General features: G+C 44.4%; 1 long non-coding RNA gene across 1 annotated transcript; it reads left to right on the top strand.

The window, feature by feature from the left end:
- Positions 1-13,924: 13,924 nt before the first annotated feature.
- On the top strand, positions 13,925-16,395 carry LOC121134589. Its single transcript, XR_005871693.1, has 3 exons — positions 13,925-14,072; positions 14,920-15,051; positions 16,128-16,395. It is a non-coding gene; the product is annotated as an uncharacterized LOC121134589 (long non-coding RNA).
- The last annotated feature ends 10,655 nt before the right edge of the window (positions 16,396-27,050 follow it).

The following is a 27,050-nucleotide window of genomic DNA, read 5'->3' on the forward strand; positions in this document are numbered from 1 at the left end:
CTCCTTGTCCTCAGGTGGGGCATATTCTGGAGGAGCCGTTGCAGCTTAAAATTAGTGTTTCCCTGAGCCACCCAGCTTAGCCGAGAGCTGTATTAAATAGGTCAGGAAGTCAGACACACTTTTTGGAATAGAGAAAGAGTGTCATTGTGTGGTGCCATAGAACGCTGTGTAAATGGGTGGCGGAGCGAGGTTCAGGATGATCCTGGAAAAAAATGGGTTTGTAGCTTGTGTCCCAAGAGGCTATTTCTGTATTGCAAAGCAATTTGCTGTAGCCTCATTCCATGTGAAGTCAGCTACGTGCTGAGCTGGGCGTCCAGCCTTTGGGACAGTGGGCCATTCCAATCTCCACCAATGCTCCACTCACGGGGCACATTCTGGCCACCACTCCTACTCCCCGTGGGAGCTGAGCTAGAGCCTCAGCAACTGCCACTGCCCAGATAAAAGGAGCAGTGTCTCCAGCATCAACAGGATGAGCTGCTGTGGGGAAGAGGTTTTCTGACATCGTCTTGTTCAGACAGGTCCTGACTCAGTTGACTTTGGGTACAGAGAGGACACTGTACTTTCTGTCCTTTCCCTTAAGTTTTTCTAAAAGCCACCAGGGGGCAGAAGGAACTCCCTCGCCTGCTTGCTTTTTTTTTTTTTTTTTACTTCTGACTGTCCATGGAATTAAATGCCTTTCTTTTCTTTTCTTTTTTTTTTTTTAATTTTCAGTAGAAATGATCTTGTTTCACATGTCAATTCCAGTTCCCTCTCTCTTCCCTCTTCCCCCTCCCTCCCCACCAGGTGCCCCAGTCCCTCACCCAATCTCCAGTCCGATTTCCAAGGAGGGTGAGGCACTCCATGGTGGATCTCCAGTAACTGTCATTTCACCCAGGGCAGGGCCTAGGCCCTCCCCCAAGAGAGCCTCCCCCATTGTGACATGGGCAGTCAAAGTCTACTTGTACGCCAGGGATAAATAGTACTCAAGGCCCCATAGATTACCTAGGCCTCCTCACTGACACCTACATGGGGGTCTGGGTCAGTCCCATGCTTTCCACACAGCCATCAATCTGGAGTCCAAGAGCTCCCCCTTGTTCAGGTCAGCTGTTTCTGTGGGTTAAACCAGCCCAGTCTTAACTCCTTTGCCCATCAGTTCTCTCTTTGTGACGCTGGATTCCAGGAATTCAGTTCAGTGTTTGTTTGTGGGTATCTGCCTCTGCTTTCATCAATCGCTGGATGAAGGTTCTGTTTCCTAGACTCTCTAGCAGTGGGATTGTAGGCTGACACTCGCCTGAGTGTCTAAAATCCATAAATGAGTGAGTACATACCATGTTTCTCTTTTTGTGAGTGGGTTACCTCATTCAGGATGGTTTCTTTTAGTGCCTTCCATTTGCCTGCAAATTTCAAGATTTCATTGTTTTTTTTCTGCTGAATAGTACTCCATTGTGTAAATGTACCACATTTTCTCTATCTACTCTTCAGTTGACGGGCATCTAGGTTGCTTCCAGGTTCTGGCTATTACAAATAATGCTGCTATGAACATAGTGGAACAGACATCCTTGTTGTATGAATGTGCATCTTTTGGGTGTATGCCTAAGAGTAGAATTGCTGGGTCTTGTGGTAGACTGATTCCCATTTTCCTGAGGAATCTCCATACTGATTTCCAAAGTGGCTGTACAAGTCAGCACTCCCACCAGCAGTGTAGGAGTGTTCCCCTTTCTCCACATCCTCTCCAGCATAAATTGTCATTGGAGTTTTTGATTTTAGCCATTCTGACAGGAGTGAGATGATATCTCAGAGTTGTTTTGATTTGCATTTCCCAGATGGCTAGGGATGTTGAGCACTTTCTCAAGTGCCTCTCAGCCATTTTAGACTCCTCTATTGAGAATTCTTAGAGAATTCTCTATTTAATTCTGTACCCCATTTTTTGATTGGATCCTTTGGTGTTTTGGAGACTTGCTTCTTGAGTTCTTTGTAAATTTTGGAGATCAGCCCTCGGGCAAATGTGGGGTTAGTGAATATCTTTTCCCAATCTGTGGGTTGCCTTTTTGTCTTGCTGACTGTGTCCTTTGCCTTACAGAAGCTTCTCAGTTTCAGGAGGTCCCATTTATTAATTGTCGATCTTAGTGTCTATGCTACTGGAGTTATGTTCAGGAAGCAGTCTCCTGTACCAATTCGTTCAAGGGTGCCTCCCACTTTCTCTTCTAACAGGTTCAGTGTGGCTGGATTCATGTTGAGGTCTTTAATCCATTTGGACTTAAGTTTTGTGCATGGTAATAGACATGGATCTATTCAAATTTTTCTACATGCCAGCATCCAGTTATGCCAGCACCATTTGTTGAAGATGCTTTCTTTTTTCCATTGTATGTTTTTAGCTTCTTTGTCGAAAATCAGATGTTCATACATGTATGGGTTAATATTAGGGTGTTCAATTGGATTCCATTGGTCTACCTGTCTATTTTTGTGCCAATACCAAGCTGTTTTCAGGACTACAACTCTATAATCGATCTTGAAGTCAGGGATGATGATGCCTCCAGATGTTACTTTATTGAATAAGGTTGTTTTGGCTACCCTGGGTCTTTTGTTTTTCCATAAAAAGATGATTATTGTTCTTTCAAGGTCTGTGAAGAATTTGCTGGGATTTTAATGGGGATTGCATTAAATCTGTATATTGCTTTTAGTAAGATTGCCATTTTTACTATGTTGATCCTACCTATCCAAGAACATGGGAGATCTTTCCACTTTCTGGTGTCTTCTTTAATTTCTTTCTTTAAAGACTCAAAGTTCTTGCTATACAGGTCTTTCAATTGTTTGGTTAGCGTTACCCTAAGGTATTTTATGTTGTTTGTGTCTATTGTAAAGGGCGATGTTTCTCTGATTTCTTTCTCAGCCCTTTTATTGTCTGTATATAGTAGGGCTACTGATTTTCTTGAGTTGATCTTGTATCCTGCCTCTTTGCTGAAGGTATTAATCAGCTGTAAGAGTTCCCTGATAGAGTTTTTTTGGGGGGGTCCTTATGTAAACTATCATATCATCTGCAAATAGTGAAAGTTTGACCTCTTCCTTTCCAATTTGTATCCCCTTGATCTCCTTTTGTTGTTGTATTGCTCTAGCTAGAACTTCAAGTACAATATTGAAGAGGTATGGAGAGAGTGGACAGCCTTGTCTTGTTCCTGATCTTAGAGGAATTGTGTTGAGTTTCTGTCCATTTAGTTTGATGTTGGCTGTTGGTTTGCTGTATATAGCTTTTATTAGGTTGAGGTAAGTTCCTGTTATCCCAGATCTCTCCATGACCTTTATCATAAAGGGGTGTTGGATTTTGTCAAAGGCTTTTTCAGCATCCAGTGAGATGATCATGTGATTTTTGTTTCCCAGCATGTTTATGTGGTGGATTACATTGATGGATTTTCATGTGTTGAACCAACTCTGCATGCCTGGGATGAAGGGTGATCATGGTGGATGGGTTTTCTGATGTGTTCTTGGATCCAATTTCCCAGTATTTTATTGAGTATTTTTGCATCAATGTTCATGAGGGATATTGGTCTGAAGTTCTCTTTCTTAGTTGTGTCTTTGTGTGGCTTGGGTATCAGGGTTATTGAAGCCTCATAGAAAGAGTTTGGCAAAGACCCTTCTGCTTCTCTTGTGTGGAATTGGTATAAGCTGTTCTTTGAATTTCTGGTAGAATTCTGCACTGAGGCCATGTGGCCTTGGGCTTTTTTTTTTTTTTTTGGTTGGGAGACTTTTGATGACTGCTTCTATTTCCTTAGGGGTTATAGGTCTATTTAAATTGCTTATCTGTTCTTGATTTAATTTTGGCAAGTGATATCTATCCAGAAAATTGTCCATTTCCTTTAGATTTTCAAATTGTGTAGAGTACAGGTTTTCAAAGTATGACCTGATGATTCTCTGGATTTCCTCAGTGTCCGTTGTTATGTCCCCCTTTTCATTTCTGATTTTGTTAATTTGCATGTTCACACTCTGTCATTTGGTAAGTTTGGATAAAGGTTTGTCTATCTTGTTGATTTTCTCAAAGAATCAACTCTTGGTTACATTCTTTTTTTTTTTTTTTTGTATCTTTTTCCTAGTCTCTGCTTTATTGATTTCAGCCCTCAATTTGATTATTTCCTGGTGTCTACTCCTCCTGGGTAAATTTGCTTCTTTGTGTTCTAGAGCTTTCAGTTGTGCTGTTAATTCTCTAGTGTAACTATTCTCCAGTTTCTTCATGTGGGTACTTAGTGCAATGAACTTTCAAAGTGTCCCATAAGTTTGGGTATGTTGTGTCCTCATTCTCATTGAATTCTAGGAAGTCTTTAATTTCTTTTTTATTTCTTCATTGACCCAGGAATGGTGCAATTGTGCATTATTCAACTTCCATGATTTTGTAGGGTTTTTGCAATTTGTGTTGTTGTTGAATTCTAATTTTAATGCATGGTGGTCTGATAAGGTGTGTGGAGTTATTCCAATTTTTTTGTACCTGTTAAGGTTTGATATGTTGCCAAGTATGTGGTCGATTTTTGAGAAGGTTCCATGTGGCGCTGAGAAGAAGGTACATTCTTTTTTATTTGGATGGAATGTTCTATAGATGTCTGTTAATCCAAATTGGGTCATAACTTCTATTATCGCCTTTGCTTCTTTGTTAAGTTTCTGTCTGGTTGTCCTGCCTAGAGGTGAGAGTGGGGTGTTGAAGTCTCCCACTATAAGTGTGTGGGGTTTTATATGTGATTTGAGTTTTAGTAATGTTTCCTTTACGAACGTGGGTGCCTTTGTATTTGGGGCATAGATGTTCAAAATTGAAACTTCATCCTGGTGGATCTGCCCTGTGATGAGTATGAAGTGACCTCCTTCATCTCTTTTGATTGATTTTACTTTAAAATATAATTTGTTAGATGTTAGGATTGCTGCCCCTCTTGTTTCTTGGGTCCATTTAATTGGAAAATGTTTTCCCACCCCTTAACTCTGAGGTAATGTCTGTCTTTGAGGCTGTGGTTTGTTTCTTGTATGCAGCAGAAGGATGGGTTCTGTCTTTGAGTCCATTCTGTTAGCCTGTGTCTCTTTATGGGTGAGTTAAGACCATTAATATTGAGGGATATTAATGACCATTGATTGCTCATTTTTGTTTGTTTTGGAATAGTTGATGGTGGTGGAATTATATGTGGATTTCCACCTCTTTTCTTTTGGCTGTTGGTAAAGTGGAATCATCTTTTGCCTATGTTTTTCTGGTTATAATTAACTTCCTTGGGTTGGGGTTTTCCTTCCAGAACTTTCTGTAGGGCTGGGTTAGTGGATACATATTGTTTAAATTTGGTTTTGTTATGGAATATCTTGTTTTATCCATCTATAGTGATTGAAAGCTTTGCTGGGTATAGCAGTCTGGGCTGGCATCCATGGTCTCTTAGTGTTGGTAGAATATCTATCCAGGACCTTCTGGCTTTCAGAGTTTCCATGGAGAAGTCAGGTGTGATTATAATAGGTTTGCCTTTGTATGTTACTTGGCCTTTTTCCTTTGCTGCTCTTAATAGTCTTTCTTTTTTCTGTATGTTCGGGGGTTTTTACTATTATGTGGCGAGGGGATTTCCTTTTGTGGTCCACTGTATTTGGTGTTCTGTAGGCTTCTTGTACTTTCATTGGCATGTCTTTCTTTAAGTTTGGAAAGTTTTCTTGTATGATTTTGTTGGATATGTTTTCTGCCCCTTTGAGGTGGATTTCTTCACCTTCTTCTATACCTATTATTCTTAGGTTTGGTCTTTTCATGGTGTCTCATATTTTCTGGATATTTTGTGGTAGGGATTTGTTGGACTTAAGATTTTCTTTCGTCGATGAATCTATTTCCCCTAGTGTGTCTTCAACACCTGAGATTCTGTCTTCCATCTCTTATATTCTGCTGGTTATGCTTGTATCTGTAGTACCTGACCTTTTGCCCAGCTTTTCTATTTCCAGCATTCCTTCTGACTGTGTTTTTTATTGTCTCTATTTCAGCTTTCAACCCTTGTACTTTTTGAATTGTTTCTTGTAATTTTTGCTTTGTCTTTTCCTCTCTTTCTTGCATTTGTTGAAGTTTTTGGTTTGTCTTCTCTTCCATTTTTTGGATTGTTTTTTCCTCCATTTCTTGTATGTTTTGGTTTGTTTTTTCTTCCTTGTCTTTAAGGGTTTTCTCATATCTTCTTTGAGGGCCTCTATCATTTTCATGAAGTTGCTTTTAAAGTCTTTCTCATCTACTTCTTCTGCAATGGACTGTTCAGGTCTTTCGGGTGTAGATTCTCTAGTTTCTGGTGGTGTCATAATGGTTTTTCTGTTGGTGGGTGTGTTTTTGTATTGTCTCCTTCCCATCATTTCTTCCTGTGGATGCAGGAGTCTTTTCCTCCCCTGGTGGGTATATGACCCCTTTCCAGTGGGTGGGAGAAGGTCCAATACCCTGGTGGCTTTCCTCTTGCATGGATGGAGGCCATCCTAGTATCGGGACCTTAGCAAACTCTGGGTAGGCTGGACCCTCGCCTTGCCTGTCCCGTGGGTGGAGACTGGGACTTGGAAGCTGGTAGTCTCTGGGCAGGCTGAATCTCCTTGTGCTGGGATTCGGCTCTGCTGTGTGCAGGCCTCAGGTCTCCGGTGGTTCTGCCCCGAGTGCCTTTCTTTAGGTCTCACTGGGGCTATGCTTTTAATGGCTTTGCCTTTCTTTCTTCAGACTTGAGTAGATTGGAATGCATTCTTCCTCCTGCCGCTCAGGATACTGTGAGGGGCAATCTTCACAGAGTAGTTGTTCTGCTGGTCATGCCTCAGTTGCCATCCCAAGTGGAATGCAACAGCATCTATAGCAGGCTTTCTCTGTACCTCTAGCTCCCAAATAACAACATGGAGACTTCTTATTGATTATGAAATCTCAGTCTTAGCTTAGGCTTGTTTCTAACTAGCTCTTAAAACTTAAACTAACCCATTTCTATTAATCTATGTGTTGCCATGTGACTCATGGCTTTTACCTCTCCTCCTGCATATCCTGCTCTTCTTCCTCAAGACCTCTCTGTCCCCAGAAGTCCCACCTAACCTCTTCCAGCTTAGCTATTGGCCATTTAGCTCTTTATTAACCAATCACAGTGACACATGTTCACATAGTATAAAGGAGTATTTCGCAATAGGCCTCCTCTTTTCAGTGCCCTCTACACTTCCAGCCTTGCTGGGTCAGAGCATCCTCATTCTATGGGATATGGATTTCAGCAGTCATCTTCCAGTCTCCCCAACACAGTGTAGAGATGTCACAAGGCTATCTGCCCAGCATGTCCTCTATGCCTCAGGTAGTCCTTACCATCTATTCAGTAAGGTTTAAGCCACCCATCCTGACAGGCTTACCTTTCAACCTTGTACCACATAATGTCCAATCCCAGCTGTCTGTCTCCTCTCCATCTTTCTTGATCCTCACTGAAGTATTTCCCCAGCCACCAGGCCTACATCTCTTCCCAGCTCCATGAGTTTAAATCTCCAAGGTCTGTATCAAGCCTCACAAGCACCTCATTGTCTACACTATCAACATCCCTTCTTCCTTGGCCATTTCTTAAGAGTCTAGGAAGTTAACACTACAGCTGACATGGTGGAAATCGTGCCTGAGGATGTCTGTTAAGCGAGCGTAAGACTAGGTCCATTGAGAGTCCTGTGTGTCATATGAGTGCCCAAATTCCAGCATCCAGGACCCACACTGGGTTTGCTCCTCGCTGACACAACACTGGGGAATGTCTAGGAAGCATTCCCAAGAATCGAGACCAAACTAGACCACATTGAATTTTATAGACTCTTCACGCATTAAGAATATCGGAAACACCCAGAAAGGAAAGTTGTAAATTTAAGGCATATAAAAGAATTTTGCTTTATAACCCTAGGGAAGTACCGATTTGTTTGCTTTCTGATGTGCAGTTACTAAGGATCATCTCCAAGGGGCGTGTCCTTTGTTCTGGCTCCTTTATGGTTACTGGAAGCTGGGAGACCAGTAGGAGAGTATGAGGTCCATAGGTAATAGGCAGTGTGTGGACATGTGTGCCAGGGAAGGGACTTTCACATTCATCTGCTCATCTGGACCAAATATAAGATCCTACAAACAAAAGCAGGGCAAACCTTTGAGCAGGGGAGGGTACTGAGGAGGAGCTGTCTGGGGACATTTGGCTGTTGGTAGAACAATTGCTTTGCGTAACGAATTCCTGACCTAATTAATGAGTGTGTGGAAACTGGTACTTGTGAGTAGGTAGGCCTGTTTTGGGTTTGCACTTTACATACCACCACCACCAACAACAACAAAGCATGCTTAAAAGGGATCAGCATAAACTTCACTTAATTTGGATTTTTCTTCTTAAGTTCATGTATGGCAAGAGATTCTAGCAATGCAGTCAAAACTATTGGGGCACTTTGTGACCACAGTTCACCCTAGGAAAAGGCCACCAGCGTCTGTCGGAGATCTTGAGGGAGGGGGAACCTTGCCAGCCAGCCCCCGCAAATACAGAAGAGAGCTCCAATCCCACTGAGAGGCTTTAGTCATTGGATTCCATTTTCCCTTGGAATCTCTCATGCCCAGAGACTCTTTGACAGTGTCTGGGACAGGGTGCTGTTGAAATCCAGCTAAACAGTAACTGGTGATTTCATTGTGTCCACTAACTTGCCTTTAAGTTCTATCGAGTCTTTACAACATTTTGAGGAATGTCCCTTTTCTTTGATGCTACTGAGATATTCAAGAGCAGTTGAAGCAGAAATGAGGACATATTGTCCAATAGAGGTGTGTCATTTCCAGCTGGCTGGCAAGATGGGGGTGGTCACATGCTGGACAGACAGCCCTAACACTAGCCCAGTACATCTCCGTGATGCAGACTGACTCCTAGGAGTCTGGGCTCTCAACCTGTTTGTTTTCTGTGTAAAAATCTAAGTACATATACCTAAACCATTCATTTGTTTACCTTTTTAAAAAAGTTTATTATATGTACATGGTTATTTATGTGTGGTCCTCTTTTCAATGTTTTAAAATTTGCTTTTATTATTATTTTGAAATGGAGTCTTGCAACATGGTCCAGGCTTGCCACAGTACTCAGCAGCTCAAGATATACTCCTGCTTTAGCCTCCCAAATAGCTGGTAGTGACAGCACATATCACCATGCTTAGCTAGCATTCGTTACTTTATTGACACTTTCACCCAACAACTGTCTGAGCATCTGTTATGCCAGATACTGTCCTTGCCACTGGGGTAAGCAAAACAGATTAGTATTAAGTGCCAGGGGAACCCAATCCATTTACATTGAAGGGATACATAAACAAGACTAGACGGTGCTTGTGGCAGGAGAGACATTTTGGATAGCGTGATCTGCCTTGCTGAAGCAGTGCCAATAAACACACACTAAGTGAATGCAATCAGGAGTTCATCCATATGGGGAGTCATTGGAGATGCAAGGATATGGTGGTCACCATGTCTGCTCCTTAGATGTCCCCGGTCTCCGAGGATGAATTCTAGACTGTGAGATGGAATGGAAATTACTCTTAACGGTACAGGTGAAATGGTTGGTATCCCCAGGAAGAAGGCAGAGAGGGACCCTGAGAGAGGATATTTGGGCCTGAAGTTGAGTTTAGAGATGAAAGTGGGCTAGGAAATCCAGTAAATGGATTCATGATTATGTACATATAGACGTATATGTGTGTGCATAAGTATAGAGCCAGGGTCTATTAATACGTACAAGTGCACGTGCCTAAGTGGTCACTTTTAGAGAATGAGAAGTAAATTCATCATGCATGGAAAGAAATATCTATCTTTTATTTCCTATAAACTCTGAACCTAAGGATACACGAGTATTCTGACCAATAAGTGATAACATCAGAATTTTACTGTTTGCAACACTTAAGCCCAAGTGAATTAATGGACATGCTTAAAGTAAGAAAGGCTCTTACATCACAGAATCAGAGTGCCTCCTGTAACCCAATAAAGGGATGGTACTCAAGTCTGATCAAAGCCCCTGATCCACAGAGCAGAGGGATAAGATCATGTGTCATGCATGGGTGAGTCACAAAAACCATGACTTGCTGAAACTCTGCAGAGTAGGCCAACTGTTTTCCTTCAACAGATGTGTGGTTTAAAAAAGTGTGTGTGTGTGTGTCTGTCTGTCTGTCTGTCTGTATGTGTGCCGGAGCTTGCTTGCATGCTTGTTAGAATGACAAGATTCCAATACACCTTTTCATCTAGCAAGTACCTAGGTGCAGCTGATGCTGTTGGTTCTTGGCTTACACTTGAGTTCCAAACTCCTAGAGTGCCTATGCCTGCTTAGCATGTGTCTGTTTAGGGGGCACTTCAGGGCACTGCAGTCTTTACAAATCTGTGCTTGCAGAGATTTTACATCTTCACATTAAATACCCAGATAATAGACCTGCACACCAAACATAATTACCAGACTCTTCACTTCACAGATCTATGTATTATTTAGAACTTGGAATCTTTTCTTAGGGTTGAAAAGTCTCAGTAATAGTATTTCTAACATAACAATAATATAAATGAATTATTTTCTAAAAGAGAAAAGAAATCACAGTAGTGTACAAGTTTCTTGGCATTATAAATATTTCGACTCATGGCCTTCATCCAGTTTTCTTCCAACACTTTTGAAAGTGTGAAAAATTCTACTTCATGCCAGCATAAGTAGCATTCTTATTTTCTACAGAAATCTAAGCACTTTGAGTGCTCTGAAGTATGTTATCTTTTCAGCTTCCTTAATGAAAATAAAAGTGAGCATCACTGGGAAGTTTGCCTGGCCTTCTCAGGCCTGGAACTTGCTCCTGGTACTACTTTAAACCATTAGCTCCCAAGTGGATAGTCTGTCAGGGACTTTCCGTTCTTCTCATACCCTAAGTATTCTGCTCATCAAGACTGCATTTTGAGCTTTGACATCCTGGGGCCTTCTTTTATTTTTCTACTTTTCATGTGTTTGTGTGTTTGCACATGTGGAGGCACGCCTGTTTGTCTGTGTATACCGAGGTCTGAGATTTATATCAGGAGTTGTCCTCAGCTGCTCTTCCATTTTATTCTTTTGAGGCAAGGTCTCTCATTCAAACCCAGAGCTTGGCAATGTGGCTAGTCCTGCTAGCCCACTTGTTGTGGGGACCATCTGTTCTACTTTGGAAGCTGGCATTACAGACAGGTTGCCACATCAATCCAGCATTTATGTGTGTTCTGAACTGCAGCTCTCTTGCCTGCATGGCAGGCACTTTAACTGCTGAGCTATCTCCCTAGCCTCTATTGGTTGCATTTCTAACTAGAAATGCCTTTTCTGCTTGGCCTCCCTCTGTGAGGCATAACCAGAGCCTTCAGAATTGCAGTGACATCCCCTTTCATGTCCTAGAAGACTGTGCACATTTAACAGAGCACTAGTCTGTGTGATAATAGTAATTACTGCTTTTGAGCAGTGTGTGTGTGTGTGTGTGTGTGTGTGTGTGTGTGTGTGTACATGTAGGGATGTGCATTCAGATATGCAAGCATATGTATATAGAAGCCGGAGGTTGGTGTCAGGTGTCATCCTCAGTCACTGTCTACTGATTCTGATGCTCACTGATTCTGACAGCCTAGGTAGCCAATGAGCTTCAGGAATCTTCCTACCTCTGAGCCCCTAACACTGGGATGACAGGGTCATACCTCCATGCTCAGCTTTTTATGTGAGTTTAGGTTTGCATGGCAGACAGCTTACCGGCAGAGCCATCTCCCCAGCCCACTGATCACTTTTGTAAGTGCTTTACTTAGTCCTTTCAACCACCCAAAGAGGCAGGTGCTGATGTTACACTAAAACCTAGAGAGATTTGGCCACTTGGTGGAAGACTCTCAACTGAGTGGCTGGGGCAGGATCCCGAAAACATACCAGAAGATTCTGTGATAGGCTAAGAACATAGTTCAGATGTGTGCAGTTCTGAATCTAGATGTTGTAATCACACTCTATTTCGGTGTTTTGAGAGTCACAGCTGATACATCCTGGCTTCCTGAGACCCAACATCGGGGGTCCAGCCTTGATCAGGGTGTAGCCCAGATTGGGGGGTGAGGGCTGTACATGCTGTGTGTTTAGCACTGTGTTTGCCGATGACACCAGCCTTTGTGCTTTGCTTTCCTTGGTGGTTGTGGGGCGGTCCAGGGTGCCACCTTCCTGAGAAGCCAGGATGCTGCCTCCTGTGTTCTGTTCTAGACATCACACCTGACAGAACCATGATTTCACATCTTCCTGTTTTCATCCGGAAGTTCATTTCTCTTGTCTCCAACTTGGAAACATAGGATGTTTACAAACGGAAGGGAGTCTACCTGCTTTTCTCTGCCCATCTTGGGGCATTTTAAAAGCTAGCTAAGGGAGCGTGGCACTTCCATGGAGCTGATTTATCAGAAACAAGCTACAAATACTGGGGAGTCACTTCCCCACCCCATTAAACAGAAGCAGAGCCTTCTTCTCTGTCCCTGGACTTCGGCTCGGTCCTGCTATGTCCCACCCCCAAGCCAGGGTCACACGTCTGTGACCCACCCCAGCTGGGAAGGAGAGAATAAGGCTTTAGGGAATGTGACCTGAGCAGTCAGCTTAGGCGAAATGTGCACAATAAACTTTCTTCTGGACTGAATTGTTCTGTAAAGCTGCAGTTACTTCCCAGGCAGTCAGGCTCTGGAGGACCGGCCATTCTGCCTGCACTAATCACTGTTGCTATGGAGAAAGCCACCATTTCATTAGAGAAAGCGCCATAATGCAATTAACACAGACTTCAGTTCCTTTCCATCCCTTTCGGGTCCAGGGATGTGGCGTTCTGGGGTGTTGCTTTCCCTGGAGCCCCTCTGGGACAGCAGGCTAGATAGGGCAGGAGGGGTCCCAGGATGCAAGCTGGGGATCAGCACTAAGATAGGCTGAAGGATGGCAAGTGGAGGAGTGAACAGGGAGCACGGTGGGGGATGGAGGCCTCCAAACAAAGCAAAACACAATACAGAGGGACCTCTGCCTGTTGGGACTTGGGTTCGGAAGTATGATAAAATTCTCTTCCACCCTCTCATGAAATCAGTATTTCTAGTAACCCAGTAGCCCGACTGAGTGTAGACAGGACCCACCAGACACCTCTGGGATCCCCTGAGCTTGCTTGTTCCTGTCTTGGACTGTTTCAAACCCCATCACAAGTTCATTTGCAAACCCAGGAAGATAGTATTTTCTCCTTAACCGGGTCATCCTAACACTCGTCCCCAGGGTGCCTGCCTGGCTAGAAAAAAAGAAATGCTAATGAAATGATGAGTTTTGATGGTTATGAAAGGAGGGTCTGAGGACAAGTTTTCGAAAGTTTCTGAGTTCTGGGCATTTCCCAGGAGGGGGCTGGAGCTTCTTGTTTCCCGCGTTTCTCTGACTGTGTGGTGGAAAAACTCAGGCAATAATCCAACTCTCAATTAGCAGGGTATTTTAAAAATTGAAGAAAAAGAAGCTATACTTACGCCCCCTCCCCCTTTAAAGAATCCTTCTAGAAAGAGAGGGCAACAGAAAAGTTGGCCGACAAAATGACCAAGCAACGCCTGCATCATCTCTAATTAGCTAATGTATTTCTTTCCGCCCTACTCTTGGGGGAATTCTCAGGCTAGTCCCCTGCCGCTCCTGGAGACAGCAGAAAAGCAAATGACACCAAATTTTCCCTTCTTAATTAAAATGTTAAATAGGGTTAAGATGCCAAGCCACATCGGAGTGTTTGTTCCCCTGGTGAACTCGGAGCCCTGCTGGGGTCAGTTCAATGGGAGTTCTTTGAATCCAACAGTTATTAAGTTCCCAAATGTAATCAACCCAGAGAGTTTAATGGAAACTTTCTCCTTTCTTTTAATAAGCATGTGAAAAAAAAAAAAAGGCACCCAGGTTAGGTGCATTGCCCTTCTATAACCAAATCACTATGGCAACAGGCAGCTGGTCTCTAGAAAGCCTGGTGATGCAGGGAGGGGCCACCCGCAGGAGCCCAGCTCCCCAGCCCGGTCCCCCAGGTCAGGCATAAATCTCTTCAATGGGATTAGATTGTTTAAGGGGCTATGGGCTGTGGGAAGACCTTTGTCTGCTGTATTCATCGTCTCTGCTGCGAGTCTCAACATTTCCACAATGGGGTTAAAAGTAAGAGCAAATGTTTTGATGGGTTTATTTTGAATTATGAATACATGGGGCTGCATAATCGCCTGTCACCATGGCCCTGCCCTTGGCTGGGCCCTCTGAGGACCAGAGGGTGGCTGATGGAGAGAGCAGTGAGAGTCAACACTGGGAAGTGGCTTCAGCATAGAGAATGAATTACATGGGCTTGAGGGGACCGACATTCTGTATCCTAGAGACAGGTTGCATGCTCACAGCTCTGTTGTGGGGGTGGACATAGTTCCAGGGGCATGCCTTTCTCCTGTCCGGTTCGTCCTTAGAGGGGTGATCACTGCCCACTAGGTTATGTTTCTTTCTGGTCTGCGCCCTCTGAGAAGCCTGATAAGCTACTGTATTTGGGGCTCTGCTAAGTACTCCCTGTCATGAGATGATTTGTGTCCCCTCTCCCCCATCTCAATTTATATGTTCAAGTCTCAACCCCAGCACCTCGGAACCTTTCTGTAGTTGTAGTCAGGATCTGTAGAAGGAGATGAGCTTGTTGAAATGAAACCTTCTGGCTGAGACCTATCCAATGTGATGGATCTTTTTAGAGGAGGAAATTTAGGCATGCAGAGATACAAAGTGTGTGTGTGTGTGTGTGTGTGTGTGTGTGTGTGTGTGTGTGTGTGTTAAACACTGCAAGAATTCTTCAAGAAGCGCCAGGCCCTAAGCCCAGGAGAGAGGCCTCAGTAGAAACCAGTCCTGCTTATGCCTCCGTTTGAGTCTTCCAGCCTCCAGAACTGGAGACAATGTATGTCAGTTGTTTGAGTCCTGTGGCCTGTGACACTTGCCTTTGGCAGCCCTAGAACAAATGCTCTACTCTGCTGTCTTCCAGCTCTAGTGATGCTGGCAACCAGTGTCTAAGAAAGGGGCAAGAAAGGCTCTGAGAAGAAACACCGGCCTGACCACAGTCTACTCTTTTAACAAGGTTACAATCCTAAACTGAGGCTGTTGCTACTAAACCAAGGTTAGCGTGAACATCTCTCAGCCCATCCCAGGGGCCCATCCTGTCCATGTTACCACTTCCAGGTTATACATTGTTGGCATGTGTATTGGAGCCCATTCACTATAATCTGGTGGTTCCAGACTGTGTCCACTCCTCAGCATTATTAAGGGAAACAAATCCTTAAGGAGCAAAGTTGGCAGGTTGTGGGGGAATAGGGAGGCATGGATACTGGAGATGAGAATTGAATGAATTTTGTTAATTTTGTTTTGAAGTTGTAATGTCAGTTTGTCTGACATAATCTCAGAGAGAATCTAAAAGTCAAAGAGGAGACAGCCTTTACAGCCCAAAGCCTCTAAAGATTCTTGGTTTGGGAATCTGGGATCACAATATCTGAGCAGCTCCATGAACCAAGTCTGAGTGTCGTTTACCCATGTCCTTTCTCCTCCCCAGTCTCCACTTCATTCTTGTTCCCTTACCTTCCCTCTTGGAGGTCATAGGAAGCCCCAGTGACCCTCTGTCACCCACCAGGTACTATGATCTAAGGTGCAATTTTAGTTATGTCACTGCCCTATTCCAGAGCTATCAGCACCTGCTAAATGCAGAAGGACATGCCTCTGGGTCACTAACAAGACAGTCCCTGCCCCTAGGCCTTCAGGGACTCTGTGCTCAGGCCTACCTGGCTTTCCAATGTTCAATCATCTAAGGACTCTGTCCTTGACATGCCTGTCACTGGCACACCTTTGCCCTCTTCTTCATTCACCTGCCAGTCTCTCCATACCCTGGAATGACTCACCATGCTTGAAAAATAAAAGTCAAAAACACAGTCATGAGAAAGAACAAGAACCATGCAATGAGCATCACATGGATAAAAAGCAGCAACTCTCCTTGGCAAAGCAATCCTGAACAAAAGTCGCCAAACATTCTGAGTGGTCATTTCTAGGCACTGGGGTCATGTGTGTACTTACTTTTTCTTCTCTGCTTCTTCATGTCCCAGTTAGAAATATTTGTTTTTTTTTTGTTGGTGGTGGATTTTTTTATTCATATTTATCTATTTATTTGTTGACTTGTTTTGTGTGCATGTGTGCATGTGCATGCAGTTACCCACAGAGGCCAGAAGACGGCATCAGAGCCTTCAAAGCTGGAGTAGTCATGGTGATTTGAGCCACCTAACACGGATCCTGGGAACCAAGCTCCAATCTTCTGGAAGGGCAGCAAATGCTCTTCACTGTGAAGCCTTCTCTCCAGCCTCCACATTTTCCAAAAATTTATTACCAAAAATATTTTTTGTTTTAACAAGGGGAAGAAAAAAAACAGTCACTAAAAGGGGGCTTGAATAATAAAACTTTCATATGCTTCAAGACCTAACTCAGCCTGAGTTTCAGATGGTAGAGAAGGGGAGTGAACTTGTACCAAGTCAAACCAAGCTTAGGCCAAGCCTTTCCCTTTTCTTACCTTCAGCATTCATCAGGCCCTGCTGTGTGCTGTGATTATGTGGGTGGCCGATAACTCCCTGATTGCATGGAGGATTTAACAACAGCGATGCTGCCTCGCACAGCCCCTCTTCCCAGAAGTCGTCACCAACATGCACATGTGAAGCTGGAGTAGGTAATCGACCTCTATACAGAACACAGAATCTACCAGAAAAGCGCAGTGGTGATAAACTTCTGAAGTCATAGCTATCAGAAAAGTCAGGATTATAGCCCTGCTCCCGCCATAACCCGTTTACATCACACATATGAATTGGAGACCATAACTGTTAGTTCCGCAGACAGTAACACACACTACAAATAGATTGTCAAGGCTGTTGCCGCAGCCCCAGAAGCCATGACCAATAGTTCCCTCATTCACACACAAGTGTAAAGGCATAGGCATAAGTCTCAATTAGCAGCCAGATTGCTCTCAGATCTGAACTGAGAGTCTATGACAGAAGCACTACTAATGGCCAAGGCCTTCAAGTTGCCCCTGGCGTCTTGGGGGCTTTATCCATGATTCCCAAGTTACTGTTTCAGAAACTAGTGGTATAAATGAGTGGAATATATTCTGTGACTTTGGTCAGTAGTGGTGACATAGGCTGTTGCTGTGAGAGTTTCTTGTGGGGACCTGAACTTTGATAAAATTGGGATATTACAGACAATAGATGTGTGCATGTTTGACACCAGTCTCCCCGTGGTTTTGGAACTCTATATCCTTCTTAAGGAAGTCACATGCCCCAATGGGATGGCAGATGTGCCACCTAAGCTGAGAGGTGAGAGGGATTTCCATTGCTTTGGTTCTGGCTGAAATGTCCCACCACACCCTACCTGATCTCAGGCCTGCACCATCCTGAGACAGAATCTGCTGGGCCTGTGGATTGCCTCTGTTCCTTAAAAGATGTACTCAGGGCTAGGAATATAGCTCCACAGTAAAGCGTTTGCCTCCCACGCACAAAGCCCTAGGTTCAACTTAGTGCTTCCCACGAATGTACACACACACAGCATGCAGCATCTGCCAAACCAGGCCTCCATCTTTAACACCTGTGCCTTGACTGCTGTGGAGGGAAGGCAGGCTTAGATCCGGCTGAGGGTGAAAAAAACCTAAAGTAACAAGCGCTTTTATGTGGATTTATTTCCTTCTTCTGTAATTGTCTAAGAACAGGCAGTCTGCATTGAAACGACAGCTTCGTGATGTTCTTCTCCTCTTCTGCCAGTTTTAACTTGTACCTCAAAGTACAGAATAGTTGCCCAGTCTGCACCCATCACACTTACCTCTTAATCAGTAGAAAGCAAGAGAAAAGGAAAACTCCTTTATATCCTACTGGGGAGAAGTTAGTTTGCACGCTTTACCTGCTTGCAAAGGTACCTGAGAGATGTAGTTTCTGTTTGGAGTAACTGTGTCCCACTGAAAACAAAACAAAACAAAACAAAACAGAAGTGCTGTTTGGTGGGGGTTGGGGTCAGAGGGGTGGGTGGGTGGTAGGTGGAGGTATTCATGGTGTTCCTGGGAACTGAACCCAAGAGAGCCCTGTTGATGTTGGGCAAGCTTTTCATCTCTGAACCATATTTGGAGCCCTGAAAGTGTTGTTTATAAGAGGAGCTAATAGGTAGTCTGAAGACCTATTTCGAAGGAGAGAAATATTTTGAGACTTATCTGAGAAGTAGAGACACACAGGGGAACTTTAATTAAAATACCAGCCATATTAGAGTTCATTTCATGGGAGCTGGACGTCCACAATAAACTAGGCAGAGTGGTGACCCTCTCTAGACTCTGCTATCTAGGAAACTGAGCAAGAAGGCTCACCTAAGGCCAGGAATTGGAGGCTAACTGGGCAACGTAGCAAGCCCGTTTCAAAAGCATAAAAACAAAAAAGGGCTAGGTTAACTCAGGGTATGGCTGAGTGGTACCTATAGCCGCTCCCAAACTATGACTCACCCAGGGGAAAGGACCAGGGATTGTAAGCATCTTCAGCCCTCTGCCCTCCTCTCTCTTCCCCAGATCTTCCTAAGGGAAGAACAGAGAAAAGCAGTCACATGGCCAGGCTGCTTCCAGGCACTGGGGCCAATGTTCCTTCCACCCCTGCACCGTGGGCTGCTGAGGGCCCAAGAGAATCTAGATTCCTTGGTTATGCAGTGAGCAGTGTGGTGATGTTCCAGAACGAGTTCCCTAGGTGAGAAAGAGGGGCTGCAGCAGAGTGGGTTCCCTAGGTGACAGACAGTGGAGTTGCAGCAGCGCAAGTTCCCTTAAGAGGCCCTGTCTCAGTGTCTCCTAGCACAAACAAAAACAAAGTAATCCTTACCCATCCCCTGGTCAAGCTTGCCACACAGTTCTGAATAGGAAAAAAAAGTGAAAGTTTTGATTTAAAAAAAATTGTAAAAAATCATGGATTAAAAGAAGGATTCTTAAGACTTGCTAATGTTAGGCCAGCAGAGAACTTCAATTCCCAGGCTCTAAAAATCTAGAAGCCTCTGGGCCAGCTTGGGATCTGACCTTTAACCTCTTTCCTATCCTTGTAGATAATGCTGGACTCTCCAGTGCCTTTATTCCTGTGAGGAAGGTCCCCAGCACAGGACAGAGAATGGTCACACTCACCCAGTGCCCTCTAGGTACTTGAAATGACACCTGTGAGGCTGGCATGGCCATGCCTCCCCTTTTTTTCCTCAGGAAACTGAGCAGGAGGATTTGCACTCCTGGGAGGTTGCACTACCAGGGCGTTTGTCTTTGTTTCCTTGTCATGGAATTCAGTGAGTTTTACACTTCTATTGAAGACAATGTGCAACCGTCCCTAGGGGACTTTGGCTTCCCTTACTTCTAGTCATTGATGATCAGAGAGCAAGGTGTCTGTCACCAAGAACAACACCTAGATCTATCTCACTTGCTGCCTGGTAGCTGCTGAATGGAACATGGATATGACAGTCAATTAAGACAAGAGTCAGGCAGCTTCTATCAGAGTTGAGACTGTTGTGCAGTGGTGCCAAATCTCTCCTCCACCCAGACCCTGCCCTTGGCCAGAGAGCAAGAGTGCCCAAAACAGCACCCAACCTTTGATAGATAACAGGACTGTCTCCATACTGGGAGCCCCATGATCACATCCTCTTTTTCCTCTGGGCAATGACAAAATAACCAAGAGCTGAGACAGATGACAGCACCTAGTGCTAATATGCCTGGTAAATGAGGGCTCAGTGTCTGAGTCAGGAGGAAGGATCCTCTCCCACCTCCTGGGGCATCTTGCCGTGCCTGGCAGCCTGGCTTGACCATTCTATACGGCAAGTTGCTAAGTCTCTTCCAGTCTCAACATCCTGTACTAAAAATAATAGTACCTAGGCTGGGGAGATAACTCAGCAAGCACGAGGACCTGAGTTTGGTCCATAGAAGCCAAATAAAAAGCCAGGCATGGTGGTGAACACTTATAATCTCAGGTCTGGGCAGGCAGAGACAGGTGAACCTCTGGAGCTTACTGAATAGGTAACCCCCAGGCCAGTGAGAGACCTTGTATCCAAAAACATGATGTATGGCATCCAAGGAGGAATGACATTCAAAGTCAGCTTCTGCCCATTTCCACCCATGTGCACACACATCCATGCAAATCTGCACACACTTGTACTATATACACATGCACAATTCAATAAGTAAACAAGGTAATAATGACAGTACCCATCAGAAACAATTGGGCTAATATATATAACAAGTTGAGTGTGATACTTGTCTCATCGGTATACTTATTTAATACCCATGATAGTTACCCCGAGCACCAACAAGAGACTAGGTCTGGGATGACCAGCTGGAGATGTCAAACATCAAGGACACATTCTCTAGAGAGTTAGGCACCTCCTTCCTAAGGGTCAGAGGCGATGCTTTATGAGAGAACATCACAGTACTGGGCCTGTAGTGATGAAGCTAGATGAAGAGCCAGACATTAGGCACTTAGGTCTAACTGACTTGAGCTTGTGTGGCTTTTCTTATCCACCCATTCACACACCCACCCATCAACTATACATGCACTCCCTCCCTTCCTCACTCACTTACTCCCTCCCTCCCTCCCTCCATCCCTTCCTCCCTCCATCCCTCCCTCCCTCCCTTGTTCAGAGATATTTATCAAGTACATATTAGGAGCCAAGCACTGCTGAGTCTGAGGGGTCCTGTTAAACACGAACATGTGCTACTATCCTAAGTGAGGGACTAGCATTGGGAAGGCCCAGCATAGCCAAATTTATAGATAGACCATAGACAGCAGATGTTGGCTACCGATTGGCTAACTCAAAGTGGCTTTAAACAAACAGCCACTGTCTATTTGCTTATGATTCTTTATTTTGGGCAGAGATGAGTTGAGGCCACCTGTCTTTGTTCCATAAGGCATCATCAAAAAAGATCCACTACCAAGAGTACTGGCTCCCTTAGCTGGCCGGTTGCTGGTAGCTGCTAACTGAGGGTTCGGCAGGAGTGGTTGCCAGGCCCTTCTTATTCTCCATGTGGCTGTCCCACACAGCTAAGGAAGAAGGCTGATATGCATTCCAAGAGAAGTATCAGGGCTTGGGAAGCACAGAAGGATGTCAGCAGGGAAGGGCTGCAAATCTGATGGGGCCATTGTAACCCTCTCTGTCCTGGTCATCCACTGTAAGCTGTCCTGATTCTGCATTCTCAAATTGAGAAGCTGCCCTGGTTGTCTCTGAGCTCTCTTCTAGCTGACTGGCTTTCTGTCTGCAGTTTCTGCACGTGGGTCCCCTCTACTGTCATTTTGCAGCCAGAAAGCTGTGACAAGCGGCAGAAGAAGGCTTCCTGGATGTTTTTCAAGAAGAGGCACAAAACCTATTAGTGCAGGAGTGGTCCATCCCTGCTCCAGGCTGTGCTGTGGGCCTCATTGTCAAGTACATCCTGCCAGCAAACAGAAGAGACGAGGCAGGCAGATTAGGTAAACCCTCTTTTGAGAAAGAAGAAAGAGTATCAGTCATCAAGGAATCTAAGAGGGCTCAGTTGTTCTAGTCTAGGCAAGTCTGGCACCTAAGCCAAATTCCAGTGAGCCAGTGGACCTGAGGCTCGGTGGCCTAGGGGAAGGGGGAGCATCAGGATAGAAATCTTCTCTGGAATTTAATTAAATCAAGATGGGTGATACATTCCTTAAGGAGGGAGTTGAGTAGTTGAATTATACCAGTTATTTTTCCTTGGGTATCTGTTCAGGGAGCCACAAACCCACTAAGATATGTGATAAGGAAGCTACTTGTGTCATTTTAAACCAGTTCCAACCAGCTAGGCTGCTCCCCATTCTGAGCTGCTGGCGATTAGCTGTCATCCAGCCTGCACAGGAGAGTTGGGTAAGGAAGACATCACCTCCTTAGCATTTGCAGGAACAGGCAGGCAAGATGCCTATCATCAGCACACATCCCCCAGGCAGGCCCAGGCTCCAGCATGAAGCAGCAGCTCCAATGGGCTTTTTCATTTAAAAATGACATTTTTTGGAAAGGTTAGAATCTAATCCTCTCTCAGGATAGAATTATTTCAGTTACCACTGATCCTTCTGATAAGTGAGACAGGGCTTCATTTCTTTCTCGCTACTGAGGTATCTAATTTTATAAAAGCTTTCAGCAGTGTCGTAATTTATTGTAGCAACAGGGTGGCTACGTGTAGGGGCTTGCCTACTTTCTATTAATTTTCTAGATGAATCTCTTCCCTTGCCTCAAGAAGCTGAGCATGCTTTTCTCTGTGGGTTCATTCAGACCGTTTGAAGTCATGATTGTAAGATCATTATGATGTTTTCGGAAGATAGTGGTTTCAAAGACTTGTACTTAAGAGACTTAAGAAGAGCACCATCTTGATTCCTGTCCCCGGCTACCTTTTCAGAGCTGTGATCTGGGTGTGCGGTAATTGATAGCATTTTTCTAATAGCTTTCCCCCTCACACCCATTGTTCTTGCACTTCTGAAACATATATGAAAATAAGAAATTTAAAATAAGAGTCTAGCATCTTCCAAGGAATGCAGAGCTGGTGCACCATCTGCGTCAATGCACAAAACACACAAAAAGGGTTAGTGTGTAGACACTCCTTAAGGCAGGGGGCGGCTGAACCAGGTGACCTTTCATAATAGTTCACCATTTCTTTGTTTATGGGATGTCTATGGTGTTCCTGCATATGCGTATGTGTGTATGCAGAGGCCAGAGGAAGATGTCAGGTGTCCTACTCCATCAATCTGCACTTTATTCCCTTGGGATAGAGCCTGTCATTGAACCTGGAGCTGGGATAGTGGCAGAAAGCTCAGGTGGTCCTCCTGTCTCTACTGCCCTTCTCCCACATTGCCGGAGTTGCAGGCATCATGCATGGGCACACTCAGTTTTTTTTAATGTGCATATTATATATACATATATAAATTTTGAGATTATAATTACATTTCTCTCTTCCCCTTCTACCCTCCAATCCCTCTTTATACCCTTCCCCACTCTCTTTCTAGTTCATGGCCTCTTTTTTCACTAATGGTTACTGCATTCATATACGTATACACAAGTGTATTCCTAAGTATAACCTGTAGTATCACTTGTATGTATGTTTTCAGGGCTGACCTTTTGGCACTGGACAACCAATGGGAGTGCTCTTCTCTGGGGAGGGCCCCCTCTCCTGCTCCCAGCTTTCCTCAGCTGCCTGTAGTTCTTTATGTAGGGTTGAGACCCCGTAGGATTTCCCCTTCCACTTTGGCAGGTCCGCTGGTGTCACCCTTGTTCAGCTGACATCTGAGCAGTCGTGTTGGTGATACTTTATGGTGTTGCTAGGAGACACATTCTCACCACACACTCCCTGATCCTCTTCTCATCTTTCTGCCCCTCTTCTGCAATATTCTCTAAGCCTTGGGTGTGGGAGTGTTTTGTAGATATATCCGTTGGGACTGGGCTTCATATTGGTTGTCTGCTGTGGTCTTGGTCTGTTGCAAAGAGAAGTTTCCTTGATGAGGGATGAGGACTACACTTATCTGTGAGTAGGGAAGGACAAATGTTTAGGGATTGTTGCTAGTGATTATGCTGGCTTAGTAAATTTATGCATATAGATTTGCCTCCAAAAACTATGACTTCACTAGTGCTGAGTAGTTAGCTAGTCTTCCAGCACAAGACATGGTCTCCCTCTTGTTGAGAGGCTCAAGTCCAATTAGAAAGCTGTTGGTTATGGCCAAGATATATATGCCACTACTGCACCTCTGGTGTTACTGTGCCCATTTTTTAAAAATGTGAGTTATGGGGATTTGAACTCAGGTCATCATGCTTGGGTAGCAAGCGCTCTTACTCTTATGGATTAAACCATCTCCCCAGCTCCTGTTTGTCTATATCTTTAATTATGATAACAGTTTCTTGCAATTATTTGGTAGCCCTGATGGAGGGGGCGATAGTATAGCCATCAGTTAGAAATCAGTGGATAATTGGTAGGAATGCTTGGTAATGCCCCCAGCCTCAGAGGATGGGAGAGAGGGGAAGAAGGAAAAGAAGTGCACTTTGATCCTGAGGGTCCTATTGGAGCTTTCTGACTGGAAAGGGAGAAGGGAGGCAGATTGGAGTGGGGCGACTTTGAGAACAAAGAAATTATTCTCACAGATTCCTAAGCGTGGCTTTGATTTCAAAGGGAGTGTTTATGTTTGCATTGTAATCCAGGCCTTCTCAAGTTGTGTGTTGAAGGGAACTTCTAAAAAGTCTCTGTTTTGCAGAGAAGTTAATTTGGGACCCAGAAATGTCAATGAACTCACTCCTCTAAGCTCAAAAAGAAAGACAACAGATTAGAATGGAAGTTGTTATTGCTAGGCTTTTGAGTAACCGACTCTGCCTGCCCTGGCTGCTGAAGGGAAGCAAAGGTAGTATGTGTGGTATGAACCACGGGGTTTCCTCTGGCTTCTTGACTCAGTGTGTTGCTCATTTCCAGGTATTTTACAGGAATACTTCTTTGGTTGAGCTGTTTCAGACCCATGCAGGTTCCTGCTTTGGTTTGTTTCCTTTTAATGATTCTCCTATCTCTGTCTCCAGGTTTGAGGATTCTTAGCATACACTATTCCGCTAACCTCAGGCCTCAGGTCCATTCTACTTTTTAAATTGCATTTTTAATGTGTGTGTGTGTGTGTGTGTGTGTGTGTGTGTGTGTGTCACAGCTCATATCTGGCAGTCAAAGGACAGTTGGAAGGAGTCACTCCTCTCCTTCCATCATGTGGGTGTCTGGGATCAAACTCAGGTCATCAGATTTGGCAGCATGTGACCCTGCTGAGCATCTCACTGGCTGGGGTTCATTCTTTTATAGGTTTGTTTACAGAATAGATATGGCACATTCTGCATCCAGCTGTGTCTTACTTTAGTCCCTGAGGTGGGGAAAAGGTGGCTGTGCAAGACACAGTAAGATATATGAGTCTTGTAGCAAAGCGAAGCAACAGCTTTGACACATAGTATAGACAAGTCAAAGACACTCAGAGAACTTTCCCTCCTACTACTCAGGACTTTTTCTATTAACGGGAAGTAAGGATAAAGGTAGCAATGTATAGTTGAGGAAGGTCTTCATCGTGTAGGCATGGTTAGGTGCTGTGTGTCCTTTCTGGGGCCACAGTTTTCTTCAGGTTGTTGCGTCTACGCATCTCAACCCAGTCAAGTGCAATGCTGCTCTTTGTGCACAGAGTCACAGTTGGCAGGACTGTCAGCCCATGGTTAGGGCTCTGGATGCAATGAAATGGTGTGGAATGCCACTCTTGAATTTGTTTGCTATGTGCGTTTCCCTTTTGGAAAGTTACAGTTTTCTGCTTCAGGAGTTCCCTGCTTAGAGTGGACTTGCTGTCATTCTAAGTACAGCAGAAAGAATAGTTCACACCAGGGAAGTAAAAAGCACTGTGTAGTCCATTGTTGCTTTCTTAGAACACACAGGCTCAGATGCACATTGCAGACAATTCTAGAAGCATAGCCAAGGTCACTTTTGTCAGGAGCCCTTCCTACCCAAAGAGGAACACTTGTTAACATCTGTACTAATGGACAGCAAAGTTGGTTCCCTGTGTGCTAGTGTGCAGCTGAGGTAGAATTAGTCTTGCAGGTAGGGTCTCTTTCTCCTGGTGCTATGCTTACTCTCTCTCTTTTTTTTAAGTTAAGTGTTCTTTTTATTTTTATTTTCCTGGAAATTTCTCTGGGTAGCTCTGGCTGACCTGGAACTCACTCTGTAGACCAGGCTGTCCTCAAACTCAGAAATCCACCTGTCTCTGCCTCCCATGTTCTGGGATAAAGATGTATGCTGTGCCTACTCCCTGTTTTTCTCTCTCTTTTAATTAAATATTTCTGACTAAAAATTTAAAAAAATATTAAAAGTAAAAGAAGCTATTTTGAATAACACCAGTAAAGAAAACAGCATACACTCTTTATAAACCCAAAGGCTTTATAAACCCAAAGGCTTATGACTGTGTGCTCCCAAATACCTGAGTTGCAACCCTGAACCCCAGTATAGCAGTACTGGGAGGGGAGATAAGACCTGCTAAGAAGAGGCAGAGAGACTGGGTCATTACCGTGATACAGCAGTAGGCTCTGAATAAAAATACAAAGACGGGCCCACATCCTCTTGTTGGCCTCACTTTCTCTACTGTTCTGGTTTGGCCTCTGAAGAAACACAAGAAACTACAGGATTCATGCTGCTTCCTCATCATTCACTCTGTGGCTTCTAGAACTGCCCACCAGTACAGCCCTCAAGTGTCCTGTTCCAGTAGCACACAGACCCAGACAGAACTACAGAACTGGACAAGGACAGTGTTTGGAACAGGGTTTTCTAGGCCCAAAGTGGCTGTTGAACACACACTCTCATGGCAGCTGTGGTTACCTCAGCAGATAGGGCCTAGTTATACTCCCTCATGGATGAGGGAGGCTCTCACAAGGCCCCATCCCACTGTGAGGAGCATGACAGTTAATAGTTGCTGGGGAGGGAGAGAGATTTTCTGAGAATGTAGGTTGCTGGTACTCTTGCAAAACTCCCTCACCCATGGTCATGCAAGCAACCCTGATTGCAGTTAATTGAATAAAAAATAAAAATAAATAAAGAAAGAAAACAACCCACCCCACCACACACAAAGAAAACTTAGAAGTAGCAAGGGGACTGGGGACTTGGGAAGAGGACTGGAGCAGTAGGAGTAGGATCAAAATACATTATACACATGTGTAAAATGCCATAATGAAGCCCATTATTATATATAATTAATAGATGCTAATAAAAATTGAAATGGAAAGAAAATAGAAGGCCTTCATCTCCCCAGCTCCCTGGGTTGAGGAAAAGCCCCTTTAGTTTTGGAAGCCACAGCAGAAGCTGGGAGGAGCTGGGTAGGTCTGGCAGTGACCCCTTCCACACAACCTAGCCTCCTCCAGGAAGCCAGGATGCCCGGCTCCCTCAAGCCTGGCTCCACTTCTGCACTTGAACTATTTCCTGTTACCCAGAAGGAACCAGGGAGGCTCATGAGACGACTTGCCCTTCTCAGAACTTAGCAGACACCAGTCAAGTTTAATGGGTGAGATGCCAGGGATCCAGCAACATGAGAAGGGAGGGTTGATAAGCCAGTGCAAAGTGGCGTGTTC

The sequence above is a fragment of the Mesocricetus auratus genome, unplaced genomic scaffold, assembly GCF_017639785.1.
Source record: "Mesocricetus auratus isolate SY011 unplaced genomic scaffold, BCM_Maur_2.0 Super-Scaffold_4256, whole genome shotgun sequence".
NCBI classification, from domain to species: Eukaryota; Metazoa; Chordata; class Mammalia; order Rodentia; family Cricetidae; genus Mesocricetus; species Mesocricetus auratus.